Consider the following 21,767-nt stretch of genomic DNA (forward strand, 5'->3'; position numbering starts at 1 on the left):
TTTGTATCCCACAACTATTTGCACTTTAATAAGCTCAGAGATTTAATTCAAAGAAGTGAATCAATTTATTTGACACCTAGTTGGAACAGGGCCATACTAACAGCAGTGTTTTCTGAGGAGTCCTTAGAGATACAAAGAGATCGTAGGTGGAAATCTATGCTCTTCAGGCTTCTAACCCAGTCTGGTTTTCTCTTTGTGCATGCACTGATACATGCGGTTTTGTTTTTATACAAATACATAGATGAGAAACAATTGATTCTATTCTGGTAAAATGTTTAAATTCCTCTAAATAGTCTATCAGTGGGGCACCTGGGTGGCTCAGTGGTTGAGCATTTGCCTTTGGCTCAGGTCATGATCCCGGGGTCCTGGGATCAAGTCCCGTATCTGGCTCCTTATGGGGAGCCTGCTTCTCCCTCTGCCTGTGTCTCTCATGAATAAATAAATAAAATCTTTAAAAATAAATAAATAAATAAATAGTCATCATTAGTGGATATCAGTGGGGCAATTTTACTGCCTACTGCCCACCCCACCCCCACCTCCCACCTCCAGTCTCTACTGGGCACATCGTGTGTGATATCTAGAGATGTGTTTGGGTGTTCACAACTGAAGTAGAGAGGGTGCTACTGTCATTGAGTGGGTAGAGGTCAGGGATGCTGCTAAACATCCCATAGTGCATATAGGACAGCCCACAACAAAGAATGATCCAGCCCCAAGTGTGGTTAGAGGGAGAAGGTGAGGAGGATCTTTATTACTGTGACCCTTTTCTAACCCCAGGTAATCATTAATGCTGCTGTTATTAATGCAGTGTTGTCACAAGGTCCACTGCGTTAAGCCCTTCACTGTCCTCTGAGGTAGGCAGCTTGCCGAAAGGGGAGGCCAGCATTCTGCTCCTGGCCACCCAGTGCAGAACCAATGTGCTGGCAGTGTGTCCCCTCCCTTCGAGTCCCTCTTTGGGTTTGTTTCATGCTGAAATCCCCACTCTTTCAAAGCTTTCTTCCTCCCACAGTCTGGAAACAGCCTGTCTGTCAATTTGCCGGAGTTTTCTGGAGGGTCTCGGAGTCTCATCACGTGTCTAAGAGGCTTATTCTCTTCTTTTCCCTTTATCGCTCTCCCCTTCACCCCTGCCCTTTGCCAAACAATCTGGGTCTTGACATTTTAAATGTTCTCATCTTCACTGCCTCAGCTGGAGCAAAGCTGATGCTATAGAAATCCCAAATCCCACTCTGCTCATTCCCCGCACACGTGGTCCCCCATGCCTGGGGTGCTCTCCCGAATTTGCACAGGTTGTAGATTGCCCCATTTGTGAATTGGGCTAATTGTCTTCATTTGCTCATTTGCCTGATGCTAGGGGAGTCACTTCTCTGGGTTAGCAAAGGCTAAATTCTTAGAGGGCAAAAACAAGGTCCCTGTAGTCCTCTTTCACCAACCCAGGTACAAAATCAGGGCTAATTCGATGCTAAAGAAAGACTATCTGATGGCGAAGGTGATGATAACCCAAGCTGGAAGGGACCTTGGAACCCCCTGAAAGTCTGTTCCCAGGGCACGCAGGCAGACTGCAACACATCATCCAAGACAGATGACGATCTGTCCACTTTCAAAGAGTTCCAGGGAGGAAAATTTCACCACCTGTTCCAGCTATTAGCTACCGGGTATGATGCTTTCCTCTATCTAACCTACATCTCTGGCCTCTTAAGGAATCAACAGTGTGTAAAAATATAGAGTAATACAGTTTGAAATATGAGTTAAGATTTTCTTTATATATAAGAAATTTTATATAGTACAATTTCCCTTCAAGTTAAGAGGATTTTTATTTTTATCCGAAAAAAAATTGCTAAGCTAGGGCTTTTGGCAAAGGGGATTGGAATTCAGAATACATGAGTAGCTTGAAAAGATGATAGATTGTATGAGGTAAGAAAAAAACAGTTTAATTCTTTCTCTGTACTCGGAGGGTGCTCCCGCACAGCTGACTTCGAATGCCCAGAGCTCTTTTAGGATGACTCATATATTGGGGTGTTTATTTCTCTAAAGACGTCATCTCTCCTTCTGTATTAAAATGGTGCATTGTACTGTTTCCTTCATAACTTCCTACAGGGCAGCTGTTAAATTATGCAACTTCACAGGGCACTTCTGTCTACCTCAGCATTTCCCCTTTCAGTGCAGAAATGAATTTTCAAGATTTTTGCAGTTTATTCAGCAAACATGGATTGAGCTTCTCTTGTGTGCTCTGGCACCATGTGGGCTAATTATAGAATTGGAGAAGATGACACTGTCTTGACCTGGAAGGGGCTTTAGAGAGTTGAGCAGGGAGTTTAGACATGTAAATAAGGAAGTTGGGGAAGGGACTATGGGCTCCGTGTAGCAGTACGTGCAACATAAAACGGGAAACATTTGGTATATAACTTTCTAGTAAGTATGCTTTTCTGCATTCCTCAAGAACATATGCCTTTAAACCAAGATAAAACCTGATGACAGATCTGGTCGTCATGGCTAGGGGATCTTTCTGAGCCTCAGAATCTACCCTTGCAAATGGAACAAAATTGTATGTGCCTTAAAGATCATTGTGATGATGGAATTAGATCAAGTTAAGTTAAGCTAAATTACATTAAATGAGGTAACCAGCTTTAAAAGTGCTAAGCACAGGTCCTAATTCTGGGTAGGGGTAGGTACTTGATAAATGTTGTTTATATCTTCTCTGTTTGATGATTCGAAGATATTGTAAAGGACTTTTATTCTTTTCATGCGGGACAGCAGGTCACTTCCTGGTTTCAAAACCCCCTTCCTGCATGTGGGGATTCTCCCAAGTCATGAGGCAGAGCCCACCTTCTCGTAAAATCTGAGGATGCCACAGACTCCCATTTCCAGCCTTCCTTGCAGCCAGCGGTGGTGTGTGTGGCCAGTCGGGCATGCTGACACCTGTCCTTGAATTAGTGGCTCTTGGTTTGGAGAAGCAGGGACCACAAGAATCCATTCTGCTGCTAAGTCATGTGTGTGGTAGCCAGTGTACCTCATTGCTAGAGGTTTCAACTGTAGCTCATGTCCACGCTAGTGGAATCCACCATGCAAGCGTCGGTGTCCATTTCTGTGATGGCAGTAGTTTGTTTGGTGTTTCCATCTGTGATGTGACTTTTAATCTTGACTCTGGGGGCATTGCCTCCAACCCTGGGTCTCAAGACCTTCATGAACAGCTTTCATGAACAACCGTATTTCCTTTCATTAATCCCTTTGAGCTTTTTTAAAAAAAATTATTTATTAATTATGTAATCTTTACATGCAACGTGGGGTTTGAACTCACAACACCAACATCAAGAGTGGCCTGTTCTTCCAACTGAGCCAGCCAGGCCCCCCCACCCCTTGAACTTATGTTATCCACATTTTGTGTCTGATGCTCACAACTCAAGCTGGGCTGATAAAAATATTGTTATAATTGTCATAATGAGTTTTTTGGTTATGCAGTAATATCTTATACACTATCAAAGAAGGAAAGACTCTTTTATCCTATATTAAATTGACCCTTATCACCATATCACCATCCTTTTTTTTTTTTAAGATTTTATTTATTCTCTCACAGAGAGAAAGAGGCAGAGACACAGGTGGAGGGAGAAGCAGGCTCCTCACAGGGAGCCTGATGTAGGACCTGATCCCAGGACCTCGGGATCACGCCTTGAGCCAAAGGCAGATGTTCAACTGCTAAGCCACCCAGGTGTCCCATCACCATCCTTTTTCACTTAGTTTGCATTTTCTCTTTTTCAACCCTTCTACATCTTTCTTTATTGTTACATGTCATTTCTTATTAGAAAAACAACAGTGTCCCAGAGTTTCTACTCTTGATGCTAGATCAACATGACAGGGAGATATACCTTGTAGAATTGCCAAAACCTATAATGCCATATGCGGAGAAAAAACAATTGTGACTTTCTGTTTTTGGCATGAAAACCAATGCCTCACTACTCTTCATCAGTATTCTATTTTAAAACCTGACTATTAAGCCCTAACGCTCTCTGCTGTAGATAGAAATTTTTGAATTTTTTTTTTGGAAATTTTTCAATATTTAAACCAAAGCTGTGAATTAGATAAAAAAATACCTCTTTAATTAAAAAACAGCAACAGGAGTTGGTAGAGCATGCAACTCTTGATCTCCCAAGACCTACGTTTGGCATAGAGCTTACTAAACAAACAAACAAACAAACAAACAAATAAATAAATAAATTTCAACAACAAGAAACAGTTCATCAAAAATAAATTTTAGAGGTTTTTATTTTATAATGCACTGGCAGTTATTATACTATCATTGGACTAACCATTCTGCTAATAACAACTATAAATTCAAAATCATAAACTGTAAAAACAATTATTTGAAAGCTGTCTGGAGGAGATCCCTGGGTGGCTCAGCAGTTTAGCACCTGCCTTCGACCCAGGGTGTGATCCTGGAGTCCTGGGATCAAATCCCGCATCAGGCTCCCTGCATGGAGCCTGCTTCTCCCTCTGCCTGTGTCTTTGCCTCTCTCTCTCTCTCTGTGTCTCTCATGAATGAATAAATAAAATATTTTCTTTATTTTAAAGAATTTATTTATTTATTCATGAGAGACACAGAGAGAGAGAGGCACAGATACAGGCAGAGGGAGAAGCAGGCTCCATGCAGGGAGCCCAACATGGGACTCGATCCCGGGTCTCCAGGAACACACCCTGGGCTGACGGCGGCATTAAACCACTGAGCCACCTGGTCTGCCCAATAAATAAAGTCTTTAAAAAAAGAAAAAAAAAGAAAGCTGTCTGGAGAACAACAGAAGCAAGCAGGAACTGCAGGGCATATGACCCTTCATAGAAGAGAAGCACATTAGGTGAGATCCACACTTAACTCTTCAGTAGATGATGTTTCCCTTTTTGTGTAGCACACAGGAATAGACCTCAAGCAGAAAGTGACATTTTAATTAAGTGGAGGACTCAGGAGGTTGGTGTTCAGGGCTTCTGAAACACTTGGAAAATGAGAAGGAATCCTGGAAAGAAGAAACCCCAAAATCTGCATGCAAATCTCTCCTTGATTCCTAAACTGTGCATGTTCAGGTGTGGCTCCAAGAAACACAACAGAAAACAGTAAAAAGTTAAAAGTGAAGGACCGAGCAGAGATTTTATCAGTTGCCTGGTGCTGGGAAAACAGAGATTGGAGTACAAATTTAGCCAAGTGATAGGGGTTTGGTAAGCACAGGTTTTCATTGGAGCCCCAGAGTAGCACCTTTGGAGTAGGGACTGTTCAGGAATGAGAACCATGCTCTTGAAATAAGAACAAAACTAAAATAGACCTATCCTAAAAGACTTAAACCCAGGCCTCTATAGAATTAAAGTGATCCTCTAGTAATATAATTGACTGCTACAACAAAAATTAACACTCATCAGAGGAAGATAACAGAATCCAGACTGTATACAACATATTGTCAGTAATATCAGTATGTAATTATAAATTACTAGGCATGTAAGAGCCAGGAAAATGTAACCCATGATCAAGAAAAAAAAAAATCAGTAGCTAAAGATCCACATGCCACCCAGGTGTTGGAATTAGCCAACAGGGCCTTTAAAATAATTACTACAATGTGTTTAAAAATTATAATGTATTAAAAGAAAAAGAGAAGATGGGTGTAACAGGTAAAAAGATGAGGAATTTCGGTAGAGTGAAGGAAACTTAAAAAACCAGGAACCGAATAGAAATTCTAGAAGAGAGAAGTAAATATATTTTTGTTATCCTATTCATTTTGGTATCCTTTCCAATGCCTTTATGCCAAATAGAATTGTTTATGGCTGATTATTAATCATATTTAAGGTAAATTTCTTTAAATCCATAAATTTGGATTTCTTTCTTTAATTCATATAAAAATTGGCAGATAGTACTTCATTAACATCTAAGTTTACAATAAATTAATGTAATAATGTATCTGAGTAATTTTTGAGTACAGTTGAAGAAATTATTTCAATTAAGCCACTCTGTCCAATTTGATAAAATCATCTATTGCATTTACCACTTGATTTATTTATTTATTTATTTATTTATTTATTTATTTATTTATTTATAAAGATTTATTTATTTTAGAAAGAGAGAGCCTACAAGTAGGAGGAGGGTCAGAGTGAAAGGGAGAGAAGCAAACTTCCTGCTGAGCGTGGAGACCATGTGATATACCCATGACCCATGACTCTGAGATTGTGACCTGAACCTAAACCAAGAGCTGGTCACATAACTGACTGAGCCACCCAGGCGTCCCAGACTTTTGTCATTTTAAATTGGTGTAGTTGCTATAGTATCTTGTTTTTTTCAGCCCTCCTGTGAATTGGTCCATTGTATCTTATATCAATATATAAATGATTTCCAGTAATAAAATATTTCCTTAATTATCTATTATGTAATATAGAGTTTTAATCTGGAGTTCATAAAACTAAGAGCAGATATCACCATATCCTTTAAATTTTATGAAGTAATATATTTAAAAGTATATTTATTTGGGACACCTGGGTGACTCAATGGTTGAGTGTCGAAAAAGGATATTGTAGAAGGGGTTTCTGAAGGAGACATTTTGAGTTTTTTTTTTAAGATTTTATTTATGTATTCATGAGAGACACAGAACGAGAGAGAGAGAGAGAGAGAGAGAGGCAGAGACACAGGCAGAGGGAGAAGGAGACTTCATGCAGGAAGCCTGCTGTGGGACTTGATCCCAGGACCCCGGGATCACGCCCTAAGCCAAAGGCAGATGCTCAACCGTTAAGCCACCCTGAAGGAGACTTTTTGAAAAGGAATTGTATACATGGTCAGGACGGAGTCTGCCTTTGGCTCGGAGCATGATCCCAGGGTCCTGGCATCAAGTTCTACCCCCAGCTCCTGGCAGGGAGCCCCATGCTGGATATTTGAAAGAGCAAACTGAAAACCAATACTGTGTACTATCTTCATTTCATAGAAAAAATAACTCTACAGAACCAGAAATTAATTGAGGAAAGCATAATAACAAGAGAAACTGAAATCCTCTACAATCACCAACTATAGACATTTTACAACCACAACTATTTCCATATATACCGCATAGACCTCATTTTTCTTTTTCTACTGCAGAATGTTGGACACCTCCTCACTTAACCCAAATCTACAGATTACCATTGGCAAACCCCTCCTGTAGTGTGAGGGGCTTCAGTGTAGTGGGTGGGTGAGGTGGATAGAAGTGGGCGGGTCTATGAGTCCCTTGAAGATGTTTGCAAAAATGTATATATACACATTGGTCCTTTTCTGGGAGGAGGGTTTGTAACTTTCAGATGATTATCAGCTGTGTCCTTGATTCCAAAAAGAATCAGAATCCCTATGAAGAGTCTTTTTCAGTATTGACAGTAGCAAATCTCTTTCATTTCCTCGTGGCTCCTAACTTCTAAAAATTGACAAAAAGAACTCAATTTATTTATTTTTAAAAAGATTTTAATTACTTATTCATGAGAGACACAGAGAGACAAGCAGAGACACTGGCAGAGGGAGAAGCAGGCTCCGTGCAGGAAGCCCAAGCGGGACTCGATCCCAGGACTCCAGGATCACGCCCTGGGCCAAAGGCAGGCGCTAAACCGCTGAGCCACCCAGGCGTCCCAAACAAACTCAATTTAAAGGGATACTAATTTGGTCATTTCTTAAAATCATTCCACTTATAAAAAACTGAGGTGAATCTTTCTAGTATTAGATGTTGCTATTGTAAAATATGAAAGCTGCTGCCATCTTCTCATAGGTTGCACCTAAGTGACAGTTGCTTGGTTTTCTTTCCGTGGTAGTACCTTTGGGAAGAATTATTGGCCCCATGACTTTGAGCGTCTAAGTATATTTATTCCCCACCTTATTCAGGAAAAGATTTAAAACCGTTCCTAAATACATGCACAAAACAATAAGGCAACACGTAAAGTAAGTGATAAAAGCAAGTATACAGGGGACTTAGATCAAAAAGAAAGATGACGAAGCCAAATGTTAGTACATAAAACATGTGCCTCAAGCGACCTCACTTTTGCTCGACGCGCAATTCAGAATTGGACCAATCTTCCCAGTAATCAGCACAAAGGGGACAGTTAGTTGAGTTAGAGTGGGAAAGAATGCAGGTCAGCAAAACTAGCTTGAACCTGCGGAATCCAGCTTGAAGGAGCACAAGCCTGCCTGGACTAGCACAAGCCAGAGTGACCTGATTAGAAGCACAGGAGTGAGGCATCCTTCTGGCTTCCATTCTCATGGAGAGCTCCTGGGTCAGAGAGCAAGAGCGCACCCATGCTTCCTCCTTCTGGAGCCCAGGGGTCCCTCTGTCCTCCCTCCGTCCTGCCCCTTCCCTCCCTAGTCTCATCAGTGGCTGTCTCCTTCCCCCCCTTTCCATTCTTCCTTCTGTAAATATTTCCTGACCCCTTGGTGCCAGGTGTGCTGCTGGGCACAGGGGATGTAGCGTAGTGAGAAAGTTTGCCTCTGAGAAGCCGACGGTCTTGTAGAGAAGTCAGCAATGATGCGCAGTCTGAAAAGTGATCTCCAAAGGGAGGCAAAGGGTACCCAGGGAACCTGCCTTCACGGTGTCATGTGTTAATCTGTAAATGATTGGAATATTTGGCAAAGAGAAATCCACATATTTGAGGGACTTTAGATTTGCAGTGGCTGGTACTGCTGGAGCCTGAAGTAACCCCCAGTTGAAATATGTGCCAGCAGTCTAACTGGGAGTGTGGACTTGCAGGGAAGACTTTCTGAAGGGGCTGGCCGGGCAAAAAGGGTGGACAAGGATGTCCCCTTCTTTCCTAAAAGACAAGGGGGTGTAGCTTCTTCACACACATTTACAAAGAGCTTGGCACTGTTCCCAATGAGCACAGTCTGATGTTCTGGAGACTCTGCAGGCAGTCATCGCGTGTCACTGTTGGAACCCTTCCCTCTCGCACACCGACACACACACACACACACACACACACACTCCAAAAAGGGGGAAATAAAACCAGACAACCCGCAGTTTGAATTTAGATGTATGAAAAGTGACAGCCTTAACATTCACCAAATTTAAAGAGACAACATTAAATGGTGAGTTGTATTTTAAAATATCAAACACTGAAATGTTAGGCTTTCAGAAATATGAAGGTTTTAAAATGTCAAAACTAGGCATTAAAAAAAAAATTCCATGGATATAATTTCAAAGCGACAAAATGAAATAGAATATCTTTCTGAAAGGTACTTTTGTTAAAATCAAGGTGTTTGATTTCAGTTGGGTGATTGTTTCCTTGCTCTGGCATTTATTTTACATTCTCAGCAAGGACCTAGGACAGAACAGCTTCACGGACTGTGGCAGAGTGGGAGTGACTGGCATTTTTGTCGTTCTCATTAACAGGATTGAATCCACCAAGACGAATGGTGCTAGTTGCTTGAGCCTCTGGCTAGACTCGAATTTTCTTTGATAAGCAACTATAGGAGGAGCTCTGGCAGGAAATGGTGGAACCTAAGATTGGCTAAAGCGGCAGCATCTTCTCTAGACTTGGATTGTGTCCCCTGCTTCCTCCTGTTCTAGTTGCCAACTGCACCCCCCCCCCCCCCCCCGCCTTTTGCTCCACTTGGCTTATAGATCTGCTTACCACCCCATGAGCTCTTTGATGTCGAAGGGAAGCCTGTGTGTATGGAGAGGATTATTTACAGTAACTGCTTTTAACTTCATATTTCGTTTACTACAGTTACACTTGCAAAAATCCTACTTTTTCTTGTGTTTTGAACCTCAGTGAATAAACCTTATTAATCTATTTTTAAGTCTAGTAAAAGAAAATCACCTTCGTATTTTCTTTGCCTAATATTTAATTAATTCACATCAGACAAATGATACTTATTTAAATAATCAGAGTCTTTTTCGAAGGTAGTTCATTAAATTCTTTTGAGTATTTTACACTGCTATTATGCATTTAATGTGTTATATTTTCCTTTGATGTGTTTCCAGTGACTGACAGGACAACTTGATGTGCAAACAATCAAAAGCTTTCCAAGCACTTAAAAGTGCTCTTATAATAAATTAAACTTACAAAGCAAACAACCTCTGTGAAATGTTCTAATTCTTTTTAAAACTATCAATTTTCTTACCCTTTTCACCTTAAAATGAGAAGGCAAATATGTTGGAGTTTTTTTAAATCACTTATATAACAAATATAGATTGTTCATGGAATTTACTAAAAAATACTAATTGTATGGCTTTGTGTGGTTTCAATTGTTTACTTAATTCTAAATATTCCCAAAGCTGAAAAGACACTTGGCACCGTGGCAGAAACTTCCAGTTCCTCTCCTATATCTTATCTTCCTTCCCTCTATAACAAGCATTGGCAAACTTTTTCTGTGAAACGGCAGATAGTAAATCTTTTAGGCTTTGTGGACCACGCATAGGATCTGTCACAATTATCGTTTTTCTTTCTTTTTTAAACAACCATTTAAAAATGTTAAAACTGAGGCTCCTGGGTGGCTCAGTCGGTTAGGCCTCTTGCCTTGGACTTGGGTCATGATCTCAGGGTCCTGCTTCTCCCTCTCCCTCTGCTGCTCCCCCTAGTTGTACTCTCATGCTCTCTCCTCTTACTCTCATGCTCTCTCGCTCTTTCTCTCTCTCTCAAATAAATAAATAAAATCAAAAAATTAAAAAAAATCTATAAATCATTTTAACCCTCTAGTTTATGTAAAAACACAGTGGGCTCAACTTGGTCTGTGAGCTGGAATTTGTTGACCCCCTGTTTGATAATTTAAAAATTATTTTTTATTTCTTTGGTTATTTATTTTTATGTAAACTCTATGTTCAAGGTGAGGCTTGAACTCATGATCCCAAGATCAAGAGTTGCATGTTTTACCTAATAAACCAGGCAGGCACCTCTAATCAAAGAAATTTTCGGGGCACCTGGCTGGCTCAGTCCATGGAGTGTGTGACTCTTGACTTTGGGGTTGTAAGCTTGAGCTCCATGTTGGGTGTAGAGATTACTTAAAAAATAAAATCTTAAAAAGATATTAATTGATTGATTTTTTTTTTTTTTAGCAGGATACATTTCCCTGACTCCTTATACCTAGGCAAGATTAATTTCTGTCCTCTTTCCCTCAGAATGGAATGTAGACCTAGTGATGCATCATGCTGGATCTGTGGTCAAGGACAGCATGGTGGGAATGGCAGAGCACCTAGAGGAAAGGACACAGGGCTCCATGGCACCGTGGGATGCTGTAACACTCCCACAACCTCACAGAACAGTGTTGACATACCAGCCTATACTTTTATGTGAGGGAAAAATACATTTCTATCCAGTTGATGTCACTATAACCTGGAGCCAAATCTATTTTTGAACTAATCCACTTTCAAGGGGACAGATTTCATAACCCAAGGGATCTCAAGTTAGTGAGTCAAAAGTTCGTAATCACGTTATGGTTGTCATTAAAAATAACTAGTTCTTTAGTAATTGCTAATTGCTTTCATCTTTTTCTCATTTTCATGATAAAATCCTCCATCCCTCACCCAGATGTACAGAAATTTTAATGCTATTTCATTGGATTTTTAAATCCTCTTCACAGTTTATTAGAAGTCCCAATGACATTGGGTGCCTGGCTGGCTCAGTCAGTAGAGCATGTGATCGTTGATTTTGAGGTCCTGAGTTCAAGCCCCATATTGGTCAAGGGGCCTACTTGAAAGAAATCCCAATGCTATTGTTTCAATGCCTTGTTTTGTGTGTTTGATTGTTTAGCTGGTTTCTCTTAAGACTGGGTTGTTTGTGTGTGTGAGGATGTAAGGATCCTTGAACCTTCTGTTATGAATTGTGATGTGAGGTGTGGGGTACCCTGATTGGATTGAGGGGGCCACCAAATATGGGGTGACCTCATCAGGTAGAGGCTGGTGGTGTGGGCAGTGAAAGAATTCACCTCAGGTCAGAACAAAAGAGTTTATTAAATACACCTCATGGGAGATGCCTGGGTGGCTCAGTGGTTGAGTGCCTGCCTTTGGCTCATGTTGTGATCCCAGTGTTTTGCGATCGAGTCCCACATCGGGCTTCCCACAGGGAGCCTGCTTCTCCCTCTGCCTGTCTCTGTCTCTCTCTGTGTGTCTCTCATGAATAAATAAATAAAACCTTAAAAAAAAATACACCATGAGAGCAATGGGCAGGACAGCAGAGAAGAGACGCTGTCTGCCCAGGAGGTGGTGGTGATGAGGGGCTATAGTTATAGGATGGAGTGAGGGAGTATGAGGAATGTATGGAATTTTCCCTTTTTTCATAATCTTAGGAACTGTGCCTGGTTGTAATCGGTCAGTTAGGACCTGTGGTTATTTCGAGGTGGGTTGCTTAATGAGCCTGTTTGCATTCAGCTCAGTGGTTGCTGTGGCCCCCTTGCCATGATCACATTTCCATTCCTTAAGCCTGCTGCCTAAACGCAGCCTCTATATGAGGCATGAAGGATATTGAGATTCTGCTCTTAAGGCCCTCGATCAAGTCTCCCTCACTGCTTTCCTCCTGAGACCCAGTGTCTGACTGGTACAGGCCATGGCTATAGCTGTCTTTCCTCCTGGTTCCTGTGTTTCTGACCCTCAGTTTTGATAATTTGCTCTGGCTTCTGTTTGCCAGCTTCCTTCCAAAATAGAATCTACCTTCAAGTCTTCATTCTGTAATATGGCCCCCTTTAGGATGAAGTACCTGGCACATAGCAGAGACTTCATGAATATTAATTCTTACTCCTGATGCTTTTGAAAATTAGAATAAAGGCATAAATTTTGGTGACCCTTCTTATTGCTGGACCTAAAAATAAAATCATACAATATAAACACATTTTGCCAGAATGAATTGGTCCCTTCATACATAAAAGTTGAAGGATAGGTAGAAAGCATCCAGAATTTATGGAAAATGTTTTGTCATAAAGAAACTGGGACATATTTTCCTCAAAAGAGGAACTGACCTCCTGAGAGTACTTTCCTTGAGTGGCTCAATTTTTGCTGTAAGTTCTAAATGATGGATGGGAATTTAATCATTTTTGTTTGGTACATTTTATTTAAGATTGTATTTATTTATTCATGAGAAACAGAGAGAGAGAGAGAGAGAGAGAGAGAGAGAGAGAGGCAGAGACACAGACAGAGGGAGAAGCAGGCTCCATGCAGGGAACCCGACGTGGGACTCAATCCCGGGTCTCCAGGATCCCACCCTGGGCTGAAGGCAACACTAAACCGCTGAGCCACCCGGGCTACCCGTTTGGTACATGTTTTCCAGTTCAGGTTCTTGTTGGATGAGTACTGACTTGCTGAGTACCTTCAAAATGGCTTGCATCTCAATTTTCAGAGTGTGGGCTTTACATATTTAGAAATTTCATGTAGTACTTTTTACCTGCAATCACAGGATGCTTTACTTTGTGGAAAATAAGAAAGGGTAAAAAGGTATGGCTTAGCCAAATTCTGCTGAAGGGACTTCTCATAGTATTTATGAAACTGGAAATGGCTTATGTGTTGGTCCTCAGTTGTCTCATGCAGTATCCTTGAAACCTTTGTCTTACTCAGGTAGGCATACATTGAAGAGTGCATATGTCTTAGTACATTTATTTTACTTGCTTTTGGGATACCAGTTTTTAAACTCTAGTCAAAAGTGGAGTTAGAGGGCACCTGGCGCCTCAGTCAGTTAAGTGTCTATCTTTGGCTCAGGTCATGATCTTGGGGTCCAGGGATCAAGACCGGTGTTGAGCTCCCTGCTCAGTGGGAAGCCTGCTTCTTCCTCTCTGCTCCTCCTACTTGTTCTCTCTTTCTTTCTCTCTGTGTCAAATAAATAAGTAAAATCTTTAAAAAAAAAAAAAAAGTGGAGTCAGAGGAGTACCTGGCTGGCTGAGTCGGTGGAATGTGCTTCTCTTGATCTCAGGGTCTGAGTTCAAGCCCCACATTGGGATCCCTGCTCAGCAGAGAGTCTGCTTTCCCTCCCCCTGTGTGTGCTCTATCTCTCTCTAATAAATAATTAAATAAACAAACAAACAAACCCACCCTAAAAAAATTAAAACAAAACACACACATATACATAAAGTGGAGTTAGAGGGGCACCTAGCTAGGCTTAGTTGGTAGAGTGTACGACTCTTGATGTTGGGGTCTGAGTTTGAGCCCCACATTGGGGATAGAGCTTACTTAAAAAAATTATCAAATCAAATCAATACTTAAAGTGGAGTTAGAAATATTTATTGAGGGCAGCCCTGGTGGCACAGCGGTTTAGCGCCGCCTGAAGCCCGGGGTGTGATCCTGGGGACCCCGGATCGAGTCCCACGTCGGGCTCCCTGCATGGAGCCTGCTTCTCCCTCTGCCTGTGTCTCTCCTTCTCTCTCTCAATCTGTGTGTCTCTCATGAATAAATAAATAAAATCTTAAAAAAAAAAAAGAGAAATATTTATTGAGAATCTGTAACTATTTTATTTTGGAATATTAAAATTTTTTAGGAATATTAAAATTTAAGAATATTATAACACACTTCAAATATTTTCCTATGTTGTCATGTTATATTAACTTAATAATATTGATTTATTAAGTTCTTTATCAAGTTTGAAGTTAATTGAAAATAAAAGCTTTCTACCAGTATAAACAGTTGAAGTTTGTCTTTGTATATGTATTTTTTCTTAGCAACTGGCATTTTTGAAGCAGCTTGTTCCTGATAATTGACCTTTAAAAATACCAAATAAACTTGCCTAAGAAGTACAAGCTTCATGCAATAAGATATTTTATTGGCATCAGTTACATAATATTTTCCTTTGTGAAGTCTGATGTCACTTAGCTTGACAGGATCCCACGTTTCAGACTAGGGATAAGTTGGAACTTAGTTTGTACTGAAATTCAATTCATACATATTTTTTTATCTGCTATGATTTATATACCCTGTTGTAGATCAGCTTCCTAATGACCAATGAATCACAGCTAAAGGCAGAATATAAAATTTATTGCTTATTTGTAAGAAATCTAAGAGTTAAAAGAAACCTCAGGGCAAAGAGTGATTTTGGACAAATAGGGCTCTAGAACACAAATGTCACAGAATTCTTTTGTCACCTTTTAAGTAGAGCATCATGTCATAGGAGCTACCCCTGCTAAACCCTTGATGTTTCTCAGGAACTAATCACCGCATCTTCATGTGAATGCTGTTCAGCTGCATATGGCAATGTGTGTCTCCTACAGTCATGAGTAGATGGATTAGTAAGCATCCTTTAAAAATCTTCCTTAAAGGGGTGCCTGGGTAGCTCAGTTGGTTAGGCATCTGCCTTTCACTCAGGTCATGATCCCAGATCAAGCTGGGATATGCTTCTCCCTCACCCCTGCTCATGCTCTCTCAAACAAATAAAATCTAAAAAAAAAAAAAAAAGTCTTTCTTATAAAACTCACCTTAATTTTATGAGAAAATGATCAAGAGATCATGTTTAAATAAAAAATTGATACATAGATAAATATGTGACATATAATTTTGGTATATATATTCATATTTATATTGTTCCTTTATAGTAATTTTCAAGGATCATAAAATATTAGATAATTATACGTAAGTTAACATTTATAGGTAAAATATTATTTTCCATCTTAGCATATAAATGTGTGTGTATATATCAGCGTGTGTGTATGCTGTATAATATTAGAAGGGAAATACTACCACACTCCACAAAGTTGATTAATATAGAATTGCTGTGATTCAACTGTTTTTGTCCTGCAAAAATAGCAATTTTATATGGCTCAGGAAAGTAGCGTTGGTTATTTCTGAATAGTGACATTGCATGAGATTTTTCTTTTTTCTTAAAATTAATTAATTAGGGACGCCTGGGTGGCTCAGGGGTTGAACATCTGCCTTTGGCTCAGGTGGTGATCCCAGGATCCTGGGATCGAGTCCCACATCGGGCTCCCTGCATGGAGCCTGCTTCTCTCTCTGCCTGTGTCTCTGTGTCTCTCTCTGTCTCTCATAGATAAATAAATAAAATCTTTTTTTAAAAAATAATTAATTTTTTTTAACTTTTAGTAATCTCTACACCCCACATGGGGCTTACACTCATGACCTGAGATCAAGAGTCCTATCTATACTCTTCCAACTGAGCCAGCCAGGGACCCCTGTATGAGGTTTTTCTCACCATAGTTATGTTTCCTTTACTTCGTGACGCAAGGTTATTATGAAGTGCATTGCTAATCAGGAAGTAACATCCAAGACAGTTGTTGAATGAAACCTAAAAGGCAACCCTTACTTTCTGCCTCTTTCCAATACTGCCATCTTCCCATCTGGGTTGGCTGGGTTACTTCTTTCTAAGGACAAGTGCTAACTAATGGTCTCTCTGAACACACTCTGACTCCTCTCCTCCTCTTGCCTCTAGTCCAGATAGTTTTAGAGTCCCTTCTTCTGCTATATTTCTTTCTTTCTTTTTCTTTTCTTTCTTTTTTTTTTTTTTTGGTTAAAGATTTTATTTATTTATTTGAGAGAGAGAGTGAGAGAGAGAGAGAGCACGAGCAGGGGGAAAGGCAGAGGGAAGGAGACAGATTCTCTCCCCACCCCTGACCCCGAGCCTGGAACTCCACTCAGGGCTCGATCCCTCAACCCTGAGATCAGGACCTGAGCTGAAATCAGATGCTCAACTGTTTGAGCCACCCAGGTGCCTCTCTTCTGCCATATTTCTCATGTTTTTGTCCTCCTCTCTCTTTCTGGAGCGTCTTCCCTAGTTAACCACAATAGAAATAGCAGCAGAAATTTAAGTAATGCTTGTTATGTTCCAGGCACTACTCTAAGGCCTGTTATGTTATCCAAGGTCACGTATAGTGACCTAAGAGGTACTTAGTATTATTATCTCCTATTTGAAGATGAGGTGACAAAACAGGTTAAGTGGCTTGCCAAGAGATAATCTGGATCCATAGGCCATGTCCTTAAGTACCAAGCCATCCTGATCTCTAAGTACCTTATTTTGCCTCCAGGGTAGTTTCTGTAATTTCTAGAATTTTTAGAATAAACAGCCACAGAACAATAGCCTCTGGCCTAACATCAGGTTTCTTCCTTTGCCTAGAATAGAAGTCAGCAAGCTATGTACTATAGACCAGATCTGTCCTTGTCTGCTCCCCACTGATGTAGGAGAGACATTAGGGTTTGAAGCTGAGAGCCAAGAGAGAATTCTTGAGACCTCTTTGGTGCAAAAAAAAGGTGATTTTATTAAAACCTCAGGACAAGACCCATGGGCAGAAAAATCTGCACGGAGGTCTGAGGAGTGGCCCCCACATTATATACTCTCAAGTTGGGAGGGGGTTAGGGAGAACATGAGTCTCTCAGGAATTTTGGAAGCAAGGTTTCCAGGACCTTGAGGGGGCTGGCTATTGTTGGGAAAGGGTCATTTATTACTGCCTAAGAAAACCTTAGTCCTGAGACCTTCAGGTCTAAATCGGTGGGTCATATGCTTGGGAGATGATCGCCAACACATAGGTTGAGGGTAGAGATAAAGGAAGTTTCCAAAGGAATGTTTATACGTTAAAATAGACTTACAGGATCCTGGGGTGTTGGGCTAAGATTGCCTATTGCCCTTAGCCAAGTATTCACATCGAGGCAGCTGAGTCCCTAGAGGAAGGTCACTCTGCCTGTTTCAAGGACTTGTCAGTGGGCTGTAGGAATTAAGGAAATCTAATCATTTCTCTTCTGCCTTTGTTTCCCACATCACCCACCAGGCCTGCTTTTGTGAATACAGTTTTTTTGGAACCCAGTCAAGCCCGTCCATTTACATGTTGCCTGGCTGCGTTCTCAGTACCATGGCAGCCTTGAATAGTTGCCACCGAGACCACATGGTCTGCAAAGCCTTGAATGTTTTTACCTTTTTGTCCTTCAAAGAAAAAGTTTGCTGACCCCTGGTCTAAAATACCATTTCTAGAGCCAACCATTCCAGTTACTATGGCTGTAGAACAATTACTTCAAATCTTAGCAGTGTAAAAATGACCCATTTATCATGCTCACAGATTCTGTGGGTCAGGAATCCCGACAGGGCACAGCACTTCTTTTCTAGGGTGTCTGGTAGCTAGACTGAGGAGATTTAAAGACCTGGCGGCGGGAGCAGCAGGGGCTTCTCAGGCCTCGCTCCCTAGTTCTGCGCGCTCCACCCCCATGATGTCTCCAACATGGCAGCTTCAGGCCTCCAGACCTGTGACATGGCAGCTCGAACTTCCCAGTGCGGGCGTCCCCAGAGAGAGAATGAGCTGGAAGTTGTCCCACCTTTTCTGTCTTACTCTGGGTAGTCGCGTGGTGCCACTTCTGCTGTGTTCTGTTGGTCAAGGCCGCCACAAAGAGGCCCCCCGGGTCAAACAGGTGGAACATAGGTGTCCCTCTCAATGGAAGGGTGTTAGTGTCAAATTGTAAGAAGTGTATGAGGTGGAATATATATCACCGTGACTATGTCTGGAATCTAAAAGTACCGCCTCCACCACCTTCCTGTCTTTAACTCTAGACATCATTCTATCCCCGTGGACCCTAACAGCGAGCTCTTTTAGGGTCCTGGGCTAACAACTATTCTGCTATGTGCTACCTCCTCTCTGAAACCTCACCCTATCCTCCGTCAGCAGAAAACACCTGCAATGCTGTGATTTATAACAACGCATTTTGGTCATGCATCTGACCAGTATTTATTTCTCATATATATTTGGCCTTCATCCATGGTTCCAGGCTCACAGTTCCCAAAACCCATGGCATTTCCTGAGCGATAAGAGCATCTTTTGTTATAGCATTGGCTCTCTAGCCCTCAGTTCCTGAAATCCCTTCAGAACCATAAAGGTGTAATGGGTATCTTGTTATTCATAACAAGGCCCTTTCCACCACAATGGGGTTTATGTTAATGAGGTGAGTTTTGGAAAACACCTAAAGAAGGGGGCTGGTTGCTAGGGGAACCAACCTTGAATAATGGGGTGGGGAGAGATTGAACCTATAACTAATGGTCAATGATTTAATTAATCCTGTATATGTAATGAAGCCTCTGTAAAACCCAAAAGGATGGAACTCAGGGAACTTTCGGGGTAGTGAACACGGGGAGGCTTGAGCAAAGTGGTCAGCCAGAGAGCCTTGGAGGCCACGCGCACTTTCCCTATCTATTCCTTGCCCTATGCAGCTCTTCTATTTGGCTATTTCTGAGTTCTGTCTGGTGATCTAGTAAGTCAAATGTTTCTCTGATTTCTGAGTTCTGTGAGCCAATCTAGCAAAACCCAAGGAGAGGGTTGCGGGATTCTGATGTCTAGCTGGTTATTAGAAGCACAGGTGACAACTTGGAATTGGCCTCAGAAATCGAGGCGGAGTGGTGGTGGTGGTGGTGCTGGTGGGCAGTTTTACAGCATTGAGCCTTTTTAACTTGTAGAATCTGTTGCTGCCTTGGGGTAGATAGTGTCAGAATTGAGTTCAATTTTTGTAGGAGATCCAGCTGGTGTCCAAGAATTGCTTGCTGGTGTAGGGGACTTACCCCCCACCCCATTGAAATTGGGTCCCAGAAGCCAGATAACATCAAAATCTTAATCTAAACCTTGAGAATTACTCCCAGCCTCTAGGTCTGTTCTTTTTTTTTTTTTTTTTTCCAGGTCTGTTCTTTTTATGTATGTTAATAATCAATGTGTTTGTTTTTCTGAGTCAGAATCAAATCTTAAAATCTGGAAGTGACTGCTTTTTCTCTCTGTGCCTAAGCAAGGTCTCTCTTCTGTCCTATGTTTAAAATTTTCATTACCCCTTGGTGGGGTGTGTGCAGAAATTCTATGTAAAAGGGATTCAAGTGACCATCTCAGACAATGTGAAATGCCTATGTGATAGGAAGGAACCAGGACTCCTGTCTTGAAGATGAATTTATATCTCACACACAAGAAAAGTCAACGGACATTATTAAAAAACATTGTGGGTGGTAGGGTTGATGTCTTTATGTCATCCCTGGGTTCTGCTAATTTCCTTATGTTGAGACTAACCTCTTTGCCAGGTATGATTTCTCATGGTCTTTGGAAATTAAGCTTCTGCCGGGTTCTTTTTTGAGGTTTAGCAAAGGAAATGGAAGGGTAAAAAGAAAGTTAAAAATTAGATCAGGGGCAGCCTGGGTGGCTCAGCGGTTTAGTGCCGCCTTCAGCTCAGGGTCTGATCCTGGAGACCCAGGATCGAGTCCCACGTCGGGCTCCCTGCATGGAGCCTGCTTCTCCCTCTGCCTGTGTCTGCCTCTCTCTCTCCCTCTCTGTCTCTCATGAATAAATAATAAAATCTTTTTAAAAAATTGGATCAGGAACTCTTCTTGTTGGTCTTCTAGCCAAGCCTTCAATAGGTAGTAGAAAAAAGAAATTTCCCCTTGATATTTAAATGAGTTTATTTATTTTTTTAAAAAAAGTATAATCGGAAAGAACATTTTGATGTTCTATCACATAGGTTCTTGGGGTAATAAGCTTGAATGAGACTTTCAGTTGGCAAACTGGATAGTCATTACAGCGCATCTCAGGAAATAATACTTTGGTTATATTTTTCTACCCCTTATAAAATTTTCCACCTAAGTCAGGGGTCAGCAGACTGGCCTACTGGCCATATCTAGCCCTCCACCTGTTTTTGTAAATAGAGTTTTAGTGGAATTCAATTCAGCCCATTCATTGACGTGTTGTCTTCGGCTGCTTTCGCAGTATACTGACTGGATTGAGCACTTGTGAGGGAGATGTTTGGTTCCGCTCAGCGAAATATTTACTCTCCGGACATTTACAGAAAACGTTTGCTGACCCAAAACATTTTTGCCACTTTAACTAATTTTGTGTGTCTATTTTTCCATTTAGTTGTCAGCTAATACAGTGAGTCCATCACATGGCAAGCTTTAGTAAGGCTAAACTTAACTCTACACTGAATTATGTATTTGGACAGTATAAAGGTATCTGGAGAAATCAAGATATCTCTTCATTTTGGTACTTGTCTGATTGGGCCTGAGAAATAAGCTCTCTAAAAAAAGGAATTTAGTCTTAAGTGTTCATTCATATCCTTAATTTTTTTAAACATTTCAAAAGAATTAATGAGACAAAAATAGGAGGTCAAGACAAGAAGTTATGAATCTAGGAGATGAACTCTTTAGAAAAAGCAATTATTAATAACACCCTATTAATGTACAATGATATTTGGCTAAAGGAAATTCGTGGAGAGATTTCCACTGACTCTCCAGAATGGCTGCAGTGGTGGAAACCCTTGCCCGTAGGACAGAATGTTCAGGAGTGTACAGATACTGCAGACTGATCCTAGGGAGCTCCACCTGGGCCGACGTGCTAGGAAGGAGAGGCTTAGTGTCCGTTTAACTGTTCTCATGGGTAGAAAGCTTTATAGTGGAATAATATGAAGTTGTCTGAAAATTTAGTTATGAGAGTTCATAGAATTCATAATCAGGGTTCATCGATCTCTAGTATTTGTTTTTCTCCCCTCCTGGTATAACCTGTCCTCCTCCAAATGGGAGTAGAAGAATTAAGTCCACTCTAAACGTAGGAAGATGGTAGAGTCAACTTTAATTAAAGGTTTTTTAGGGTCATAATCACGACTGTCAAAATTTTAAGAAAAAAGGAGCCTGGGAGATGAGCTAGACCAGAGATTTTTTTTTTTTTTTTAAGATTTTACTTGAAAGAGAGAACACAAGCGAGGGAGGCTGGCCGGGTGGAGGAAGGGGCAGAGGGAGAGGTGGGCTCCCTGCACTGAGCCTGGAGCCCGATGTGGGGCTCAATCCCAGGACCCTGAGATCATGACCAGAGCCAAAGCCGGATGCTTAACCAATTTAGCTGACTAAGCTAGCCAGGTGCCCCCTAGACCAGAGATTTTTAATTCTTC

At 41.1% G+C, this 21,767-nt stretch overlaps 1 protein-coding gene across 3 annotated transcripts in view; it reads left to right on the plus strand.

Annotated features, from left to right (window-relative positions):
- Positions 1 to 21,767, plus strand: part of FRMPD4 (FERM and PDZ domain containing 4) — a 566,595-nt gene that overhangs the window by 65,309 nt on the left and 479,519 nt on the right. The window lies entirely within an intron of this gene.

The sequence above is a fragment of the Canis lupus genome, chromosome X, assembly GCF_003254725.2.
Source record: "Canis lupus dingo isolate Sandy chromosome X, ASM325472v2, whole genome shotgun sequence".
Taxonomy (NCBI): Eukaryota; Metazoa; Chordata; class Mammalia; order Carnivora; family Canidae; genus Canis; species Canis lupus.